Source organism: Neoarius graeffei, chromosome 22, assembly GCF_027579695.1.
Source record: "Neoarius graeffei isolate fNeoGra1 chromosome 22, fNeoGra1.pri, whole genome shotgun sequence".
Taxonomy (NCBI): domain Eukaryota; kingdom Metazoa; phylum Chordata; class Actinopteri; order Siluriformes; family Ariidae; genus Neoarius; species Neoarius graeffei.
The window spans coordinates 16,109,303-16,126,501 of NC_083590.1; the positions used below are offsets into that span (position 1 = coordinate 16,109,303).

General features: G+C 40.5%; 1 pseudogene; it reads left to right on the plus strand.

Annotated features, from left to right (window-relative positions):
* The first annotated feature begins 1,539 nt into the window (after nt 1-1,539).
* Nucleotides 1,540-17,199, plus strand: part of LOC132870291 (NLR family CARD domain-containing protein 3-like) — a 34,570-nt pseudogene continuing 18,910 nt past the window's right edge.

The window sequence follows — 17,199 nt, forward strand, 5'->3', positions numbered from 1 at the left end:
CAGCCGCTGCATTCTTTAATGTCAGATTGCACGTTCTTGATAGCCGCCAATACCCCTTCCATTTCTGTATGAAAGTCTTGTTTGAATGACAGTATAGCTTTCATGATGTCCGAGGTAGAGGGATTTTCTGTGCTTTCGATGGAGTCGGTGTTACCCACCTGTGCAGGTGGCGCATCGCTGTTCTCTTCGGAGTTAGCTGTCGACATGTTTTCTTCATTAAGGAGCCCTCCGTTTCACTTTAGCTCGTCCTTGTTCTTTGTCCTTGTCATGTTTGATTGTTCAAGCCTAAATCACAAAATCTTTTACTTTTAAAGGCGGTTAGGAATGTTTAAAGTGCTCAACTTGTAGGATTAGCAACAGAGCAAGAGAAACCACGACTACTCAGCGCGCCACCATTACCGGAAGTCTACTGTACAGCTTTTATGATATAATAGTTTCTTAGTCTTTAGTAATTCAGCAAGACTTTCAGGAAATGCTTTTGAGGAGTGTAAACATTTATGAAGGTCAAATGTTTTATAGGTAATGTCTTAAATGCTAATATAAGCAAAAACAATATGGAATTACTACTACTACAAAATAGTAATAATAATAATAAAACATTTACGGTTAAAATCCCGACCCCATTGAGATCACTGTTACTTGGCCGTGTCTCCATGAAAAGCGATGTGTCTGAGTGTTTCTGTAAAATATAATAGAAAATGGAGACCCTTTATCTGAACACAATGACTATTTACCATAAATCACATCACTGACATTACAGTATTTATTAATAATAATGAAAATCAGCATTTTCCTCAACCTGAACTCCCACCTCCCAAAAACATGTCAGTAGGTTGACTGATCACTCTGTTGCCCCTAAAATGATGGACTGGTGGATCATCCAGGGTGGAGTATAATTCTAGATCCAGTTACAGATTTTATACCTGTGAACATTTCTGGCCGGCTTTCTGAAAAATACACATCTGCTGTTGCATCCATTTAAAACACATTATCTGTTCATTATGCATGATGGAGTGATATTCTGTTCCATCCCTAATGACCATATAAGAAGGAAAAACTATTTTTTTTTCTCCAGTTCCACAATATTTTTGTCGTGTTGTATTCAGCACTGTGCTCTCTAAATCTTAATGCACTCAAAGAATTATTGTAGTAAAATTAGGGTTAAAATTTAGATTGTAGGCTTAAAGTGATGAAAGTTATTGTCTTTAACAGCAACAATGTTTTGTTCCCAGTGATTTACAGAAGGCAGGAGACAGAAGAGAAAAGATCTTCATCACAGATACAGGGTAAGATCAAACCCAACACCATGACTGTGACACTGACGCACGGGTATTATAAACCTCTCTGCTGTTATTTCATAGAGACTGATTAGATTATAGAAAACATACAGGAGAATAAAACAAATGCACAGTGAGAACATCATAAAGAACTCTCTGTGGAAACCAGTCAGAAAAACTGTGATCTTAAACTGTAATAATTGGAGCCCATGTCTCACCATGTCTTCCTACTTCACCCTGTCACACAGACACGCCCCAGGATCTGCTGCTGGAAATGAAGTCCAGAAAAAGTTCAAATTAAATCTGATGAAGAAGTTTCAGTGTTTAAATGAAGTGATAATAAAGCTGGAAAACCGAGTGCTCCTGAATGAGATCTACACAGAGCTCTACATCACAGAGGGAGACAGTGGAGACGTCAATAAAGAACATGAGGTGAGACAGATCGAGGCAGCGTCCAGGAGAAAAATAGAGGAAACACCAGTCAAATGCAACGACATCTTTAAGCCCTTATCTGAAGAAGATGAACCCATCAGAACTGTAGTGACAAAGGGAGTGGCTGGTATCGGAAAAACAGTCTCTGTGCAGAAGTTCATTGTGGACTGGGCTGAAGGGAAAGCAAATCAGGACGTCCCCCTCATATTTCCACTTCCTTTCAGAGAGCTGAATCTGATGAAGGACCAAAAACTGAGTCTGATGGAGCTCCTTCATGTCTATTTTAAGGAAACCAAAGAAACAGAAATGTCCAAGTTGGAAAAGGTTCTGTTCATTTTTGATGGATTGGACGAGTGTCGTTTCCCTCTGGATTTCCAGAACACAGTGAGAGTGTGTGATGTAACTGAATCAGCATCAGTGCACGTGCTGCTGATAAACCTGATCAAAGGGAATCTGCTTCCCTCTGCTCTCATCTGGATCACCTCCCGACCAGCAGCAGCTGATCAAATCCCCTCTGAGTATGTCCATCGAGTTACAGAGGTACGAGGGTTCAATGACCCTCAGAAGGAGGAGTACTTCAGGAAGAGGGTCAGTGATCAGAGCCTGGCCGAGAACATCATCACACACCTGAAGTCATTAAGAAGTCTCTACATCATGTGTCACATCCCAGTCTTCTGCTGGATTTCAGCCGCTGTTCTCGAGAGAATGTTGGGTGAAGCAGAGAGTGGAGATATCCCCAAGACTCTGACTCAAATGTACACACACTTCCTCATCATTCAGACAAACATCATTAGAGGAAAGTACTCAAAGAAACAGAAGCATGATAAAAAAATGTTTCTCAAACTGGGAAAACTGGCTTTTGAGCAGCTGGAGAAAGGCAACCTGATCTTCTATGAGGAAGACCTGAGAGTGTGTGGCATTGATGTGACAGAAGCAGCAGTGTACTCCGGTGTGTGTACGCAGATCTTCAGAGAGGAGGTTGGGCTTCACCAGAGTAAAGTGTACTGCTTTGTTCATCTGAGTGTTCAGGAGCATCTCGCAGCTCTGTATGTGCATCTGACCTTCATGAAGGAAAAGAGAAATGTTCTTGATCAGAGTCAGTCCAGTAATTTGTATTTTTGGTCCTTTAAGACAATTTCAGATGTACACAGGAGTGCTGTAGATCAGACCTTAAAAAGTCAGACTGGACATCTGGATCTGTTCCTCCGTTTTCTTCTGGGTCTCTCACTGAAGTCCAATCAGAAACTCTTGCATGCCTTAGTAACACAGACAGGAAGTAGCTCCCGTACAGGAAAGAGGAAAACAGTTCAGTACATAAAGGAGAAGATCAGTGAAAATCTTCCTGCAGAAAAATCCATCAATCTGTTCCACTGTCTGAATGAACTGGGTGAAGATTCTCTAGTGGAGGAAATCCAACGCTACCTGAAATCTGGAAAACAAAGTGAACTCTCTCCTTCACAGTGGTCTGCTCTGGTGTTTGTGTTACTGACTTCAGCACAGGAGCTGGAGGAGTTTGACCTGAGTAAATATACCAGGACAGGGAAGATACCAGAGTGGGTTCTTGTGAAGGTGATGCCTGTGATTGCAGCATCCAGAAAAGCAATGTAAGTAAATGTAACCCAGGTATCCCATTTAAGGATATAACTAAATGCTGAGGGAGACTGGGCCTGAGTTCATAAAGTAAAAGGTTTACCCCTTATATCTGAAAGTTATTCTAATTTTGCTAAGTTTCACTAATTTACAGTAAGGACCACCACACTGTTTTAGAAAAGCCACATCCTTTACAGGTATTTATTTACAAAGGGACAAAATGAAAGCTGTTATAAGGTAAATAAGAACTTTTCCCAAACGCAAAATATAAAATAAAATACAGGGTCACTTTAAACGGTGTACGTCAGGTTCTAGGAACTCTGGTTTTATACCCTATAAAGCAAAACTAAAATCAAATGTCCCTGGTCTTAATTTCAATTAACTTCAATAAACTCAAAATTCACCCGTGGGCCCACACACACACACTCACTTCAAATAACCCCAAACTCCGTTGCAGGCCTGTGCCGAAGCTCGGGTGCGGTGAGACCTAAAACTTTTTGGTCACTTCACTCAAATAAGAGCATAAACTAAGAAGCACATGCAATGTCAAGTCAGTAATGTACTCACAAATCCAAATGAGGGACAAGGGGGATAGCAGAGGATAGTTAATGGTGACCACAGAGGCCGATGGCAGTCACAGTCCACAATGCAGTCCGCATGCAGCAACGAAGTCCGGGAAAGAAAAAACAGCAGGGTCCATCCACCAGCAAAACTCGTCTCAATCTTGTTTTCACAGCGTCCGTCTCCTTTAACGGCACAAAAGCGAATTGAGCCACAATATCCTCGAGCTATATCATTCAGTTATACCCGAACGCCAGTCATACTTAGCGCTAGCTTATTTTAGCATCGGGAAACAGCAGACATGGAATGTTACGTTAGCATAGCAGGTATCCAGGGCCGTTGCAACAAGGTAGGCAGACTTGGCAATTGCCTAGGGCCCCAGCCCTCGAAGGGCCCCCACTGCCGAACGACTGGTTATGTATTCAATAGCAATGACAAGTTTTTGAGCGCGGCAGCGCAGCGCCTGACACTTGTTGAAATACCCTAGTTCCAAGGGGGGCCCCCTAATGCACAACAGTGCCTCCCTACATGCTTTGGCCGAAAAGTGCAATGACAGTCTGTTGTCAACCTCTCAATGCCCATCTCCGTCCAGTCAAGTGGTTGCAGAGCTCCGCGGCAAAAAAAAAAAAAAAATCAAATATGAAGTGAAATTACCCCTCAGGGAGCCAGAAGAGAAAGAAGAAAAGGGAAGAGGAAGACAGAAAAAAACAAGACACTGGTAAGTGAGAATGTACACACTCATTAATACCAAGCGGGTCGACAAGCAAATTTGGTAGCTAGCTTACGTTAATGGTAGTTATCTTGTAGACAGTGTTTATAACAGTGATGTAAACGTTGTCATGCACAACAGGCTTACAAACTTGCAAGGACTGGCTGAAAATTCTAATATGTGCCACACAAATAGGTGAAAGACTGTCAACTTCTCCCAGATTAACTTATTGTGTTTATCAAAATCTCATAGTCAGAGTTAGTTTCAGCGAGCTGCATGGCTTTCATCAGAAGTAGCTAGTGTGTCGTGAGCATGAATGGAGTAGGACAGGGGATGGCTCACAAGAAAGCTCTTTTTTACATAAATAGGCTACGTTTGTGACCTTGGTCGGATATTAATGCAGTAATTCAGCTAAGAAACCCGAACTTTCTGCAAGGAAGCCCTGCTGCGATCAGCACGGCTAATGACTACGACATGGCAAGTTTGAGAGAACAGTTTTAGACATTTTGCCCATGATTCTAGTTGTGTATTCTTAAATTTTTGTGTTTTTCTATACCTTTTGCACTTTTCTGTGTGTCCTGGTTCTTATTAAGATTCTTATTCATGTTTGTAATCATTTAATCACCATTTGAAGTTATTTCTACTTGTGTATATACTGTAAATATTTAGTGTTGCGTTATTGGCACATTTTATATTACTTTGTCTTATTTTCATATTTGATTTATATATATATATATATATATATATATATATATATATATATATATATATATATATATATATAAATCAAATATGGTCATGGTCATATGCTTTGTTGCATTCTGGCCCGCCTCCTCATTCTCCCTCCAGACCAGTCATGCCCCCTGATTGGCGGAGGAGCGAGTCAATCACAGTCTCCCCCACAATTTGATTGGTGAGATGCGGTCATGTGACAGAGCGTCTGCTGGAAGTCTCGACAAAACATAAACAAACAGACCAAAATCAAAGTATATATATATATATATATCATTATCTCATTATCTCTAGCCGCTTTATCCTTCTACAGGGTCGCAGGCAAGCTGGAGCCTATCCCAGCTGACTACGGGCGAAAGGCGGGGTACACCCTGGACAAGTCGCCAGGTCATCACAGGGCTGACACATAGACACAGACAACCATTCACACTCATTCACACCTACGGTCAATTTAGAGTCACCAGTTAACCTAACCTGCATGTCTTTGGACTGTGGGGGAAACCGGAGCACCCGGAGGAAACCCACGCGGACACGGGGAGAACATGCAAACTCCACACAGAAAGGCCCTCGCCAGCCCCGGGGCTCGAACCCAGGACCTTCTTGCTGTGAGGCGACAGCGCTAACCACTACACCACCGTGCCGCTATATATATATATATATATATATATATATATATATATATATATATATATATATATATGTGTGTGTGTGTGTGTATATGTGTGTATATTTTGTCTATTCTTGTGTTTAATTTGGTTTGATAATTATTTATAATAATGTAAAGAGTTCATTTATTAAGTAAAAATCGTAAGAATGATTACAATATGTGTGATGTTTATTTATTAAGTCTTCAGTGGGTAGGCGGCCATAAGGCCTTTCGTCGAGGGGGGGATAATTATGGGCCCCAGATCCCCCTTTGCCTAGGGCCCCCAAATAGCTTGAAATGGGCCTGCAGGTATCCAAACGCATCTTTTCAACTACAACATGAAGTTACAGCTCAAACTAAAAATGTACATTATATTTACCTTCTGTAGGTCACAGAAAAGCATATACACTCAGGACCACGGGTAGTCATCCTCAATGATAATTCTCAATGTTTCCCACAACACCTTCGCTTCCTTCAGGACTCTGAATGAAAACGCTCACTCACTCTCCTGTTCAAATATGCTTGAACCACAGCCTGAACTTCCCGCCCCGTTCCAACATAACTGCATGAATTGGATTGGCTGAGCACTTGCTTACTTGCTTCTGACCAATGACAACGCAGAAATCAAATGACTGACATACAACTTAAAGGAAAAGTTAGATTTCACAGTAATCGCACTCGTGCTCAAATCAATTTCTCGTCTTTTATATAACAGACCTTTTTAACCATATATCTATTTATTTATTTTTTTTTTTCTGTAAGTAGCGTAACTTATGAAATCGTACATATATTTATTATGTTTTATCCAAAACATTTTTTACTGACCTAAATATTATAAACTCTTTTTAATACTCTCTTTTTAACAAAACTAATATGCATATACTAATTTTTATGAACTGACTTTTAAATGTTACACAGGGTTACATAAACCTGAATATAACTGTTCTACTGTTCCACTGTTAGAAAGAGAGAAACTGAAAGCACTTGGACAAATCTGCACTTTGGGACAAAATCCACAACTCCATTACTCGAGTGAAAGTAAAGATCCTCCTGGTCAAATGTTACTGCAATACAAGTGAAAGCTGTTCAGTCGAATTTTTACTTGAGTTACAGTACTGGAGGATTTGCTTTAAAAACACTTCAGCCTTCAAAAATACTTTTTCATGATTCTTTTTGTTTTCTTTTTAATATCAAGGTGTTGTTGGATTGTTGCCATGATGCATTTACAGAATCTAATGACTCGGAAACAACCTCCTGAATGCAGTGACTTGCTTGTAGAACCTGTTGGATAGTGTGTAGAATATGATACAAAGCCTGTAGAAATGCCGATAGAAATACAATTGAATCGACAAAAGGACAGCGTTTTCTTTGTTGTTGTTGTTTTTAAACACCCCCACCCTGTCAAATACACACAGAGCGCGCGCGTATACACAGAGAGAGAGAGAGAGAGAGAGAGAGAGAGATATTTGTGGGTAATTCTATGGATCTGTGATGCCTGCTGGAAGAGAAGGTCAGGGAGGATTGGGAATCGAGCGGCAGTCATTTGTTTTCACCTGATATATCCAAAACTTGTAGCGTCATAGCAACCATCGCAAAGACATGGACAAAAAGCCCAGAAACTCCTCCTTACCCGGGCAACAACGATACAGGATTTATCTTGTCGTGTCCTGATCCCCAGATCTTTAACCCAGACACATATAAAACAGGGGCGATTTCTCAGAGACCACAAGGGAAGCCGAGCTTCCCCTAAAATTCTCTCCCCAAACTGCGGCATCTATGACGTTGAATTCTCATTAAAACAATAACTTGCATAACATAATATATGCTCAAGATTGTATTTACGTTCATAACTATCCTGTTATTTGAGTGATGTCTGACGAACTTGCAGTTCGCTACGAGAATCACCTTTGCTGCCAGGCTGTAACCAGCATTGCCAGATACTGCTGACATTTTCCAGCCAAAATATGTTCAAAACCCACCAAAATGCACTTAAAACAGCCCAATCTGGCAACACGCTGTAACCTTTCTTATTTCAATGGGCTCTATGGCTGGCAGCCGGGTTTCCATTGCAGTCTATGAGAGGGCTCTGAACAGCCAATTTCGGCTAGTTGTTATTGGTTAAAATCGACAAAATCGTCACTTCCAGGGAAGCCGGGCTTCTCTGGGACTAAACGAGACAGTGGGAGGGGCAAGAAGCCAGGCTGATGAAGGATTATTGGAGGTAGTGAGGAGGGCGGGCTCTGTACTTCGGTGTCGGCGAGGAACACGGAAGTATGATCAGTCCCTAGCGGATGTTGAGAAAGTGTAGTCGTGTGCCAAAGTGCTGTCCGAATTTCTTTTCATATAAACGTTTCTTCTCATTGATGTCTCTGTACATTACTCTGTAAATAAATGTAAATATTACTCGTTGTGCTCCGTTAACTTTCATCCATTCTATCAGTTTGATCATTCGTGAATTCACTCGTTTATTTCATTTGTAGTTCAATCTGGTTGTAGGCTAGCTTGAGCCTTATTGGGATCTGCAGTGCTAGCTGCTAACAGAAATTGGTGAAGTCTCTGGAAGGCACAACCAGCTGGTATGACAGGGTCACAGACCATTTTCTGGAAAAGGAGCGGAGGGCAGAATTTGTGCATAAATAGTGTGCATCATATCATGTTCATGAATCTGAAGTGTGTATATTGTTCAGTAATGTTAAGAGAATGGTGGGCTCTGTGTTATAGGTTATACCTAGGTATAATATTCAAGGTTCTGTTTGTTGCATAGCCTACCTGGTTATGAATTTCCAGACTGTGTTGCAGAAGATGTTCAAGGATGTGTTGCACAGCTGGGTGTTGTGTTAAAGACTCTGTGTTGCATATCAGGGTATGATGTTCAAGGCTCTTCATTGAATAGCCAGTGATTTTTGGATGTTTGATATTTTTGATTAAGGATATGAGGCACTAGCCTGGCAAGCCAGACTATAACATGAAATGTACAAGCAAAAATACTTTCTGCCACTAGGTAGGGTTGTCTAGTTCACTGTGCTAATGGGGCACACCTTTCTATGCTTTGATATCCGGCCTACAGGTTTTACGATGAATACGTAAAATGGGCTTCCCCTGTTTTAAAAACCAACAGCTGCCACTGATATAAAAAAGTTGTTCTCCTCCATGCCTTTCCAGGTTTAAATCTGTGTGTCCATGTAGAACGATGTCTGCAGCACCAGGTAGTTTGAGACATCAGGGAACTCAACGGATGGATAATTTTCCACCTCATAATGAATGAATAACTTTATTTAAACACAATAAGTTGATCAGCAGAGCTGGTTGGGTCGTGCATGTACAGATACAAATAATTACAAATACAAGACTAAAATATACACAATGTTTAAAAAAGCTTAAAATCTGTTGATTATCTTCACATTAAAGGATATGGGACATGGATTTTTTTCTGGGTATAATTATATATAAAGGACATAAGAAATGCCATCTAAATCACTGCAGGGCATCAAAAATGTGAAAATCATCACATTATTCAAGTTTTTTTATACATCAGCGTAAAACAAAGATTCGTTAATGAGCTAGGTGGTCACGTGACCCGTGACGTAACAAAAACTTTCCAAGGAGCCAGCACTTGGGAATCTAATGTAAACAGGTTACCGAAATGGACACCATCGACAGTGATATTCCCGATGTTTCACAGAGATGTGAAGTTAGACCTTATCAATTCGAACCAATAGCTGGAAATTCACATGAACATGGATCTTGTCTTTACTCTGACGGGTCAGATGATTCTGAGAGTGAAAGTTCATTCAGTCCCCATGAAACTGAAAGCGGTCGGCTCGATAACACTTCCTGGTAAGTTAAAAACAATTTTGCTCAAAGGCTAATGATCTGTTGAAAGAAGTATTATTTTTGTATCATACATTGAAAGTTCATCATAGATCTAGCTAAAGTCCGTTGCAAGCTAGTTTTTTTTTGCTGATATTTTTCGAGATTGATTGAGATACAATGCTTCCAGAGTCCGAGATGAAAACATTCAAAATGGCGAAACGAGTCAGAATTATGATAATCAATAATTGATACACCCAAAATTATAATACTAATCCTTACCTCGGCTTTCAGTCACTTAGCGAATGCACCTCGTGGTGGCCGTAGCACTTCGGGTTTCACTCCGCTGTCTTGTTCCTGAATTGGGACGTTGGGAACGGCTCCATCTTTAAGTAGCCTCTTAAATTTGGCTTGGCAATTAATATCGCTCAGTACCTGAGTATTAATGTTGAAAGAATCCTCAGTGAAATGGTCCAAACACAGTTTGTGGGAAACAGTAGGTGCAAAGTTTTTTCAACAGGTGTTCTGTAAAGTTATCCTACCTCTTGGATTTGTCCTACTAAGCCTACTGCGCATTAGTGATGGGAATTTCGGCTCTTTTTCGGGAGCCGGCTCTTTTGGCTCTTCTTACTATAAGGAGCCGGCTCTTTCGGCTCCCAAACGGCTCCTGAGGTTTTATTTTTGATTTAATTGCTGCAATTAACTAGTTAATTAATTACATTATTATTTATATTTTATCAATAGGATGTTTTCCATTTTATTTTTTAGTTTTTGTAGCCATTGTAAAGCTTTGTAAAGTATAGCAGTGTAACAATGTTCTAGCTATAGAAATAAAACTTACCAATTAATACATTATTTTCTCACAAACATAATGCAAAACTGTGTTATATTACCAATATAAAATACACAGAAGACATCAACTGTTTATCCTTTATGGCTTTATTTCACACTCGACCTTGAACAAAATGCCACAAAATAAATTAGGAAGTATAAATCAGGCCTAAAAAACTATGAAGCAAAGTTGGAAATTATTTTAACAAACACAGAACAATGTGCAACAAAATATTTTATTAAATAAAATATTAGACTCCTCTCCCCTGTGCTCCACAGCTTTAAGCATTACACCAATTTTCGTATTTTCGCAGCTGTGAATGACATCAACCCCCCCAACCAAAAAAAGTAGGCGTACACCATGCTACTTTTTTTCCTTTGAATGGTAATAGACAACACAAAGACGCAATCGGACAGCAACTTTTTTTGTGAAAGTCTCTCTCTCTCTCTCTCTCTCTCTCTGAGGCACCTAAGGACAAAAAAACTAATTCGGCTCCCCAACTCGGCTCCCACCGAAGAGCCGGCTCTTTGAACCGGATCGTTCGCGACCAACACATCACTACTGCGCATGCGCAGGTGAGCCCACACTTTCCTCAGCTTCGGGTCCTTGGGGAATGCAAAAAAACTTACTCCAGGGCATTTCCCATTGGAATTATTGCAACCATAAGCAGCACAATACACCATGATGTTCAATGTACGTTAAAGACTATAAAAACAATTTTCTTGTCATCCACTTCTCCATTCATCTACCCGCTTCTGCTGTGCCCGAAAGTTTTTGTGACATATGATCACGTGACAGCGGCTCTTCCGGTTGTAGAAAATGCATATCGGAAGTCGAGCAGAAATTATAATCATCACGAATATAACGATTTTGCTGAATTTAATAGATAATTTTTTATTTGTTGATGCAATTAATTCATATTTTTAATGGAAAGAAACTGATATAGCATGCATTTATGTTTCATGTCCCATATCCTTTAAGTTAATTAACAGTTTGCATAACTATTGTCTTTGTATTTAGTTACAGCTACAATATGATCACAATTCTACTAATGTCAAATTTAGGTGGTAAATTTTTCTTTTATAGGAAAAATCCTTCAGAATGGTTTCTATATCCACTTCTTTTGAGTGGACTTCTTGGTTTTAATAACCTACTTGTTTGCTGAACACAAACATGGCAATAAGTTCTTGTGCGAATGGATCAGACTCCACTTTTGGATCATTAACCCCTTCTGACTGAGAATGACCTGCATCCGTACAGCTTTAAATACAATACCTACAATCTAAAAATTTTTTATTGCATTTATTTAAATTCCCATCTGTAACAGGGAGTGATGTTGCATCCCATGAATACACTTTACAGTAGATTATTAGATTCTAATAGAATAGATGAGCCAAAATAATTGGGGATCTTTTTTAATGGGCCCCGACTCGGTACAAGTATGAATAGGTGGGCTTTAAAGCAGAGAAAGCTGAGAACCCCTGCTCTACAGGGCCTGGATCTCGATGCGTTTAATGCTGAGAGGGCAGGCCACCTATGGTGGACGGCGTGAACGGCGCCCACAATTTGCAGAGGCTGCACTGGTAGCTGATGTAGATGAGGAGGACAGGTTGTTTAATTTCCTCCTGAATGCAATGGCAGACTGAATGATAAGACAGTACTGCAGTACACACTCCTGTTTTATAATGTTTTTAGTTTTATAATTCATCTTTGCAATATTGCGAGTCATTGTGAGGCAAAAGAAAGTGTTTTGTGTCGGAAACTCGATATAAAAAGACGTATTATGTACTTGTACCATACGTAAGTCTTACATATATGTCATCTCATTATCTCTAGCCACTTTATCCTGTTCTACAGGGTCACAGGCAAGCTGGAGCCTATCCCAGCTGACTACGGGCGAAAGGCGGGGTACACCCTGGACAAGTCACCAGGTCATCACAGGGCTGACACATAGACACAGACAACCATTCACACTCTCATTCGCACCTACGGTCAATTTAGAGTCACCAGTTAACCTAACCTGCATGTCTTTGGACTGTGGGGGAAACCGGAGCACCCGGAGGAAACCCACGCGGACACGGGGAGAACATGCAAACTCCACACAGAAAGGCCCTCGCTGGCCACGGGGCCCGAACCCGGACCTTCTTGCTGTGAGGCGACACGGCTAATCCCTACACCACCATGCCGCCCCTCTTACATGTATGATATTAATTTATGTTTCATGTTTTCAGGGTTTGTCTTGTTCTTCTGTTGCAGACACAAATGTTTTTAAAAATAATTGTTGAAATGTTCTTTTGTCTAAATAACTCAATTATACCCCTAGAAAACATATCAGTGGTGCCTTGAACCGTGGACTTGACAACTTGCCGAAATACCACAAAATTTTAGGGCAAAAGGAAATTCAAAGGGGACAAAAATGTTTTGAAGCCATTTGCCCTGCAGGGAAAAAGGTGACAAAAGTTAATGTTGAGGCCTGTTATGACCTGAAAAACGGTTTTATTCAAGTTGTGAAAACAGACTTTCACAGAGAACTCATTACAAACACCATTCTTATTTACTTTTATTACATCATAATATAAATTTATTACATTATTTTGTTTTAATGTCCTTATATAAATTTAATTTTTTTTCCCGTTGACCTTCACAGCTTTTGTTCTTTTCCCTGCTGTAGCTCTCTGATTTATTGATTTCAGGTCAGACAGGGAGAGACAACACACAGAGTGTAAGGGAAAGAACATGTCCAGTCTGTAAATCGCTGGCACCAGGAACAAATAAGGAGAGACATCCCAAGTGTCCCGGAAGTACCGGGAGTCTCCCGCATACTGATAGCGGCTCCCTGATGCCCACAAATTAGAGAATATCTCCCGGAATCTAGAGCAAGCGAGCAAGAGCGTGCACGCGAAACATTAATGTCTGCATAGCGCACAGCACCGGCAATTGCTATTGAGGTATTTCACCCACGTGACCAAGTCACGTGACGCAGCCATTTTGGATGGCACGCTTGAGTCCTTCAGTGCAAGGCGGACCTTTGCACATTTTAACAAGAAAGTAAGCTGTGATTTGTGTTAAATTGGATCTGTCTTTTATCACAAACACTGTACCCAGCCTTGGTATGGAGCCCTGTTTATTTATTTCTGTGTCCCGTTTCTTTCTAGCCTCTGTTATTGCGTTTTATGTCTGATGTCTGCTACATGCAACCCTAGACAAATTAACACTGCCTTGTTTCACTGCTCAGATGGGTTAACAAACACTGTCCCATTTACTTTTTGCTATATATTTTATCAAAATTGCGTTAACTGATAAACTAACCTGAAATGAAATGATCACTGCAAAGTCTGGAGTACTCTGGCTCCCAATCCTGTCTCTTCACAGCTGCAATCCATTTGGCCCTCTTGTCTGGGTCAGTAGGAAACCGGTAGTGATGTGTCGGTCGCGAACGATCCGGTTCAAAGAGCCGGCTCTTTGAAGTGAACGACGGAAGCCGGCTCTTCGGTGGGAGCCGAGTTGGGGAGCCGAATTAGTTTTTTTGTCCTTAGGTGCCTCAGAGAGAGAGAGAGACTTTCACAAAAAAAGTTGCTGTCCGATTGCATCTTTGTGTTGTCTATTACCATTCAAAGGAAAAAAAGTAGCATGGTGTATGCCTACTTTTTTTGGTTGGGGGGGTTGATGTCATTCACAGCTGCGAAAATACGAAAATTGGTGTAATGCGTAAAGCTGTGGAGCGCAGGGGAGAGGAGTCGGTGAGGCACCTGAGGAGGGGAAAATCAGCTGTGTATTTTATATTGGTAATATAACACAGTTTTGCATTATGTTTGTGAGAAAATAATTTATTAATTGGTAAGTAAGTTTTATTTCTATAGCTAGAACATTATTACACTGCTATACTTTACAAAGCTTTACAATGGCTACAAAAACTAAAAAATGAAATGGAAAACATCCTATTGATAAAATATAAATAATAATTTAATTAATTAACTAGTTAATTGCAGCAATTAAATCAAAAATAAAATCTCAGGAGCCGTTTGGGAGCTGAAAGAGCCGGCTCCTTATAGTAAGAAGAGCCAAAAGAGCCGGCTCCCGAAAAAGAGCCGAAATTCCCATCACTAGAAACCGGTAAAAGGAGCGTCCTGCACGCTGTCCCTGTCTGTTGTGGCAGCCCACAGCACAACAAGCAAACACCATGGTTATTTATAGAGTGCTTACTGACAAATTAATTTATTCTAGGTGTCTGTAACACGTTTTTTTTTTCAAGCTGGTTCTCCCTCTCTGTCTGCAGCGTTAGTATGTAGCTTGACGTTCAAAATGGCGGACACCGGGGCGTCACGTGACCCTGTCATGTCAGGTGAAACACCTCAATAGGCGACCTAGGCAATTGCCTAGAGCGCAAAGTGTGCCCAGGGGCGCCAAGGGCGACCAAAACCCCACCCAAAAGGAGGGATGGAGTTATTGAATGGAGATGTTACCAAGTGCATCAGTGGTGTACACTGTTTACAACCACTGTGCTGCCGAACTCTAGTACCGCGGAACACTAGTGTGCCGTGAGAGATCACCAAGTGTACCGTGGAAAATTATAGAATGACTGTTTATTGTAAATATTGGCAACAGCGTTTTAGTTTCTGTCAACATTTTCTATTGGTGATGTGCCTTGAGATTTTTTTCATTGAAAAAAGTGCGCCCTGGCTCATGAAAGGTTGAAAACCTTTTTTACAACACCTCTGATGCGGCTGGGGATGTAAAAATACGCGCTCCTTACCTCTGCTGTAGTAATCACATCATGCATTTTTCAGTGGGAAATCACCGACCATACGGCGCAGTCATCCCCAACAGCATCAGAGGTGCATCTTTTCCAAGCATTTGCCATTTAATCACTACCAGGTAGAATAACAATCAATAGCAAAATAAGAAGCCTCAATAATAAAGCCAACACTATAGCTCATATAGCACACTCGCTGCATCGCATTACATGCACATTCGCATTCTCAATTGTCCATATTAACAACTTGCTTGCTTGTCTTGCACAGCTAATTACTGCAGCATTTTTTAAACTACTACCTTTTATGATGCTGCACATTTGTGCTGAATTTTTTATTCATTTAACTTGTTAATTCTTCAGAGATGACTTAACTTTTAATAGCAAAAAAGAAACTAAAAATAATTTCTTGTTTATTGTCCATGCACTACATTTTGAACAGGGTGCGGAAGAGTTTTTGCCCATTATATGGAGATATGTATTGAATTTGTGTGGTCATTTTACTTTGTGACACTTTATGTGAATAATGATAACAATAATAACAATAATGAAAAAGATAAAAATGACTTCTTGTTTATTGTCCATGCACCGTACATTGTTTTATAGTAATAGAATAGAGTGATTAGATTAAAGTGTTATTTAGATGGTATTAGAGGGTTTTTTTTCTTGGGGGGGGGCGCCAAAACTCAATCTCGCCTAGGGCAGCCAAAGACCTACGGCCCTGCTCGCGCATATGACGGAGTGCGTGAGGGAGACTGCGCGTGTGCCTGTTCATGTAGCGCATGCTAGACAAAGAGCATCCTGATTGGCCTACAGACATCAAAACTCATTTCAGGGAGGTGTCATGACCCCCCCCCCCCCCCGGATGGGGAAAAAGTCATGCGTCACGACACCTCCCTGAAATGAGTTTCTGCAGGTTGGGATGTCTGCAAGGAGCACCTGGCAACACACACACACATGCACACACAGTTAGCCAAGTAGCTCATCATGAGTATCTCCATAAAACTCCTTCAGCACTGGGCTGTGATCATTTCAGTCGCTCACTAATTAGAGAACAAATCAAATGTCTGATCTGTTCAGATAAATATGACTCTGCCTCGAACTCTGCCTGCTTCATCTAAACCTGACTTTTGAAACTCTTTTCCTTTCTCCTCTTATAAACATTTGAGATCAGACTCTTATTTCCTGATTTGGTGATCAGATTTGATGTTGCGTGTTTATCCCATGTGTCAGTGATGACGTATGCAGCAGAAAACTCAAATCCAAACAGCTCGAGCTGAATTACTGTTACAGCATTTCAGTGTATTGTCGACTCGGAGTTTGTACTTTTGTCATTTATGAAAATGAAATGGTGCAGTGAAAGATTTGAGGACCTGTTTGATCATTTGTGTGAGTTTATTATGTATTATTTTATTTCCTTCAGGATCAGTTGTGATACAATTAAAGGGAGAAGCGCTGAAGCTCTGGTCTCAGTGCTCAACTCAGAAACCTCCAGTCTGAGAGAACTGCATCTGACTGTGAAGACACTGGATCTGACTGGGAATAAACTAGAAGACTCAGGAGTGAAGCGTCTCTGTGCTGTACTGGAGAATCCTCACTGTAAAGTGGAGACACTGGGGTAAGATCATCTCTCTGAGAGTCACAATAACTCACTAAAGCAGCAGTTAATAGTTGTATACAGTGTTGTTTATCAATTAAAATTTTCTGTAAAAGTAAAACATGCAGAACAAATATATTAGCCATGAAGTGATCATTTCTCCTCAGAGTCACTTTTAGTTTCAAGAAATAATTTAAATGATTTTACAATTAAATTTGTGATCATTAAAAATCCAGTCAAGCAGAGATAAATTCTACAAAACT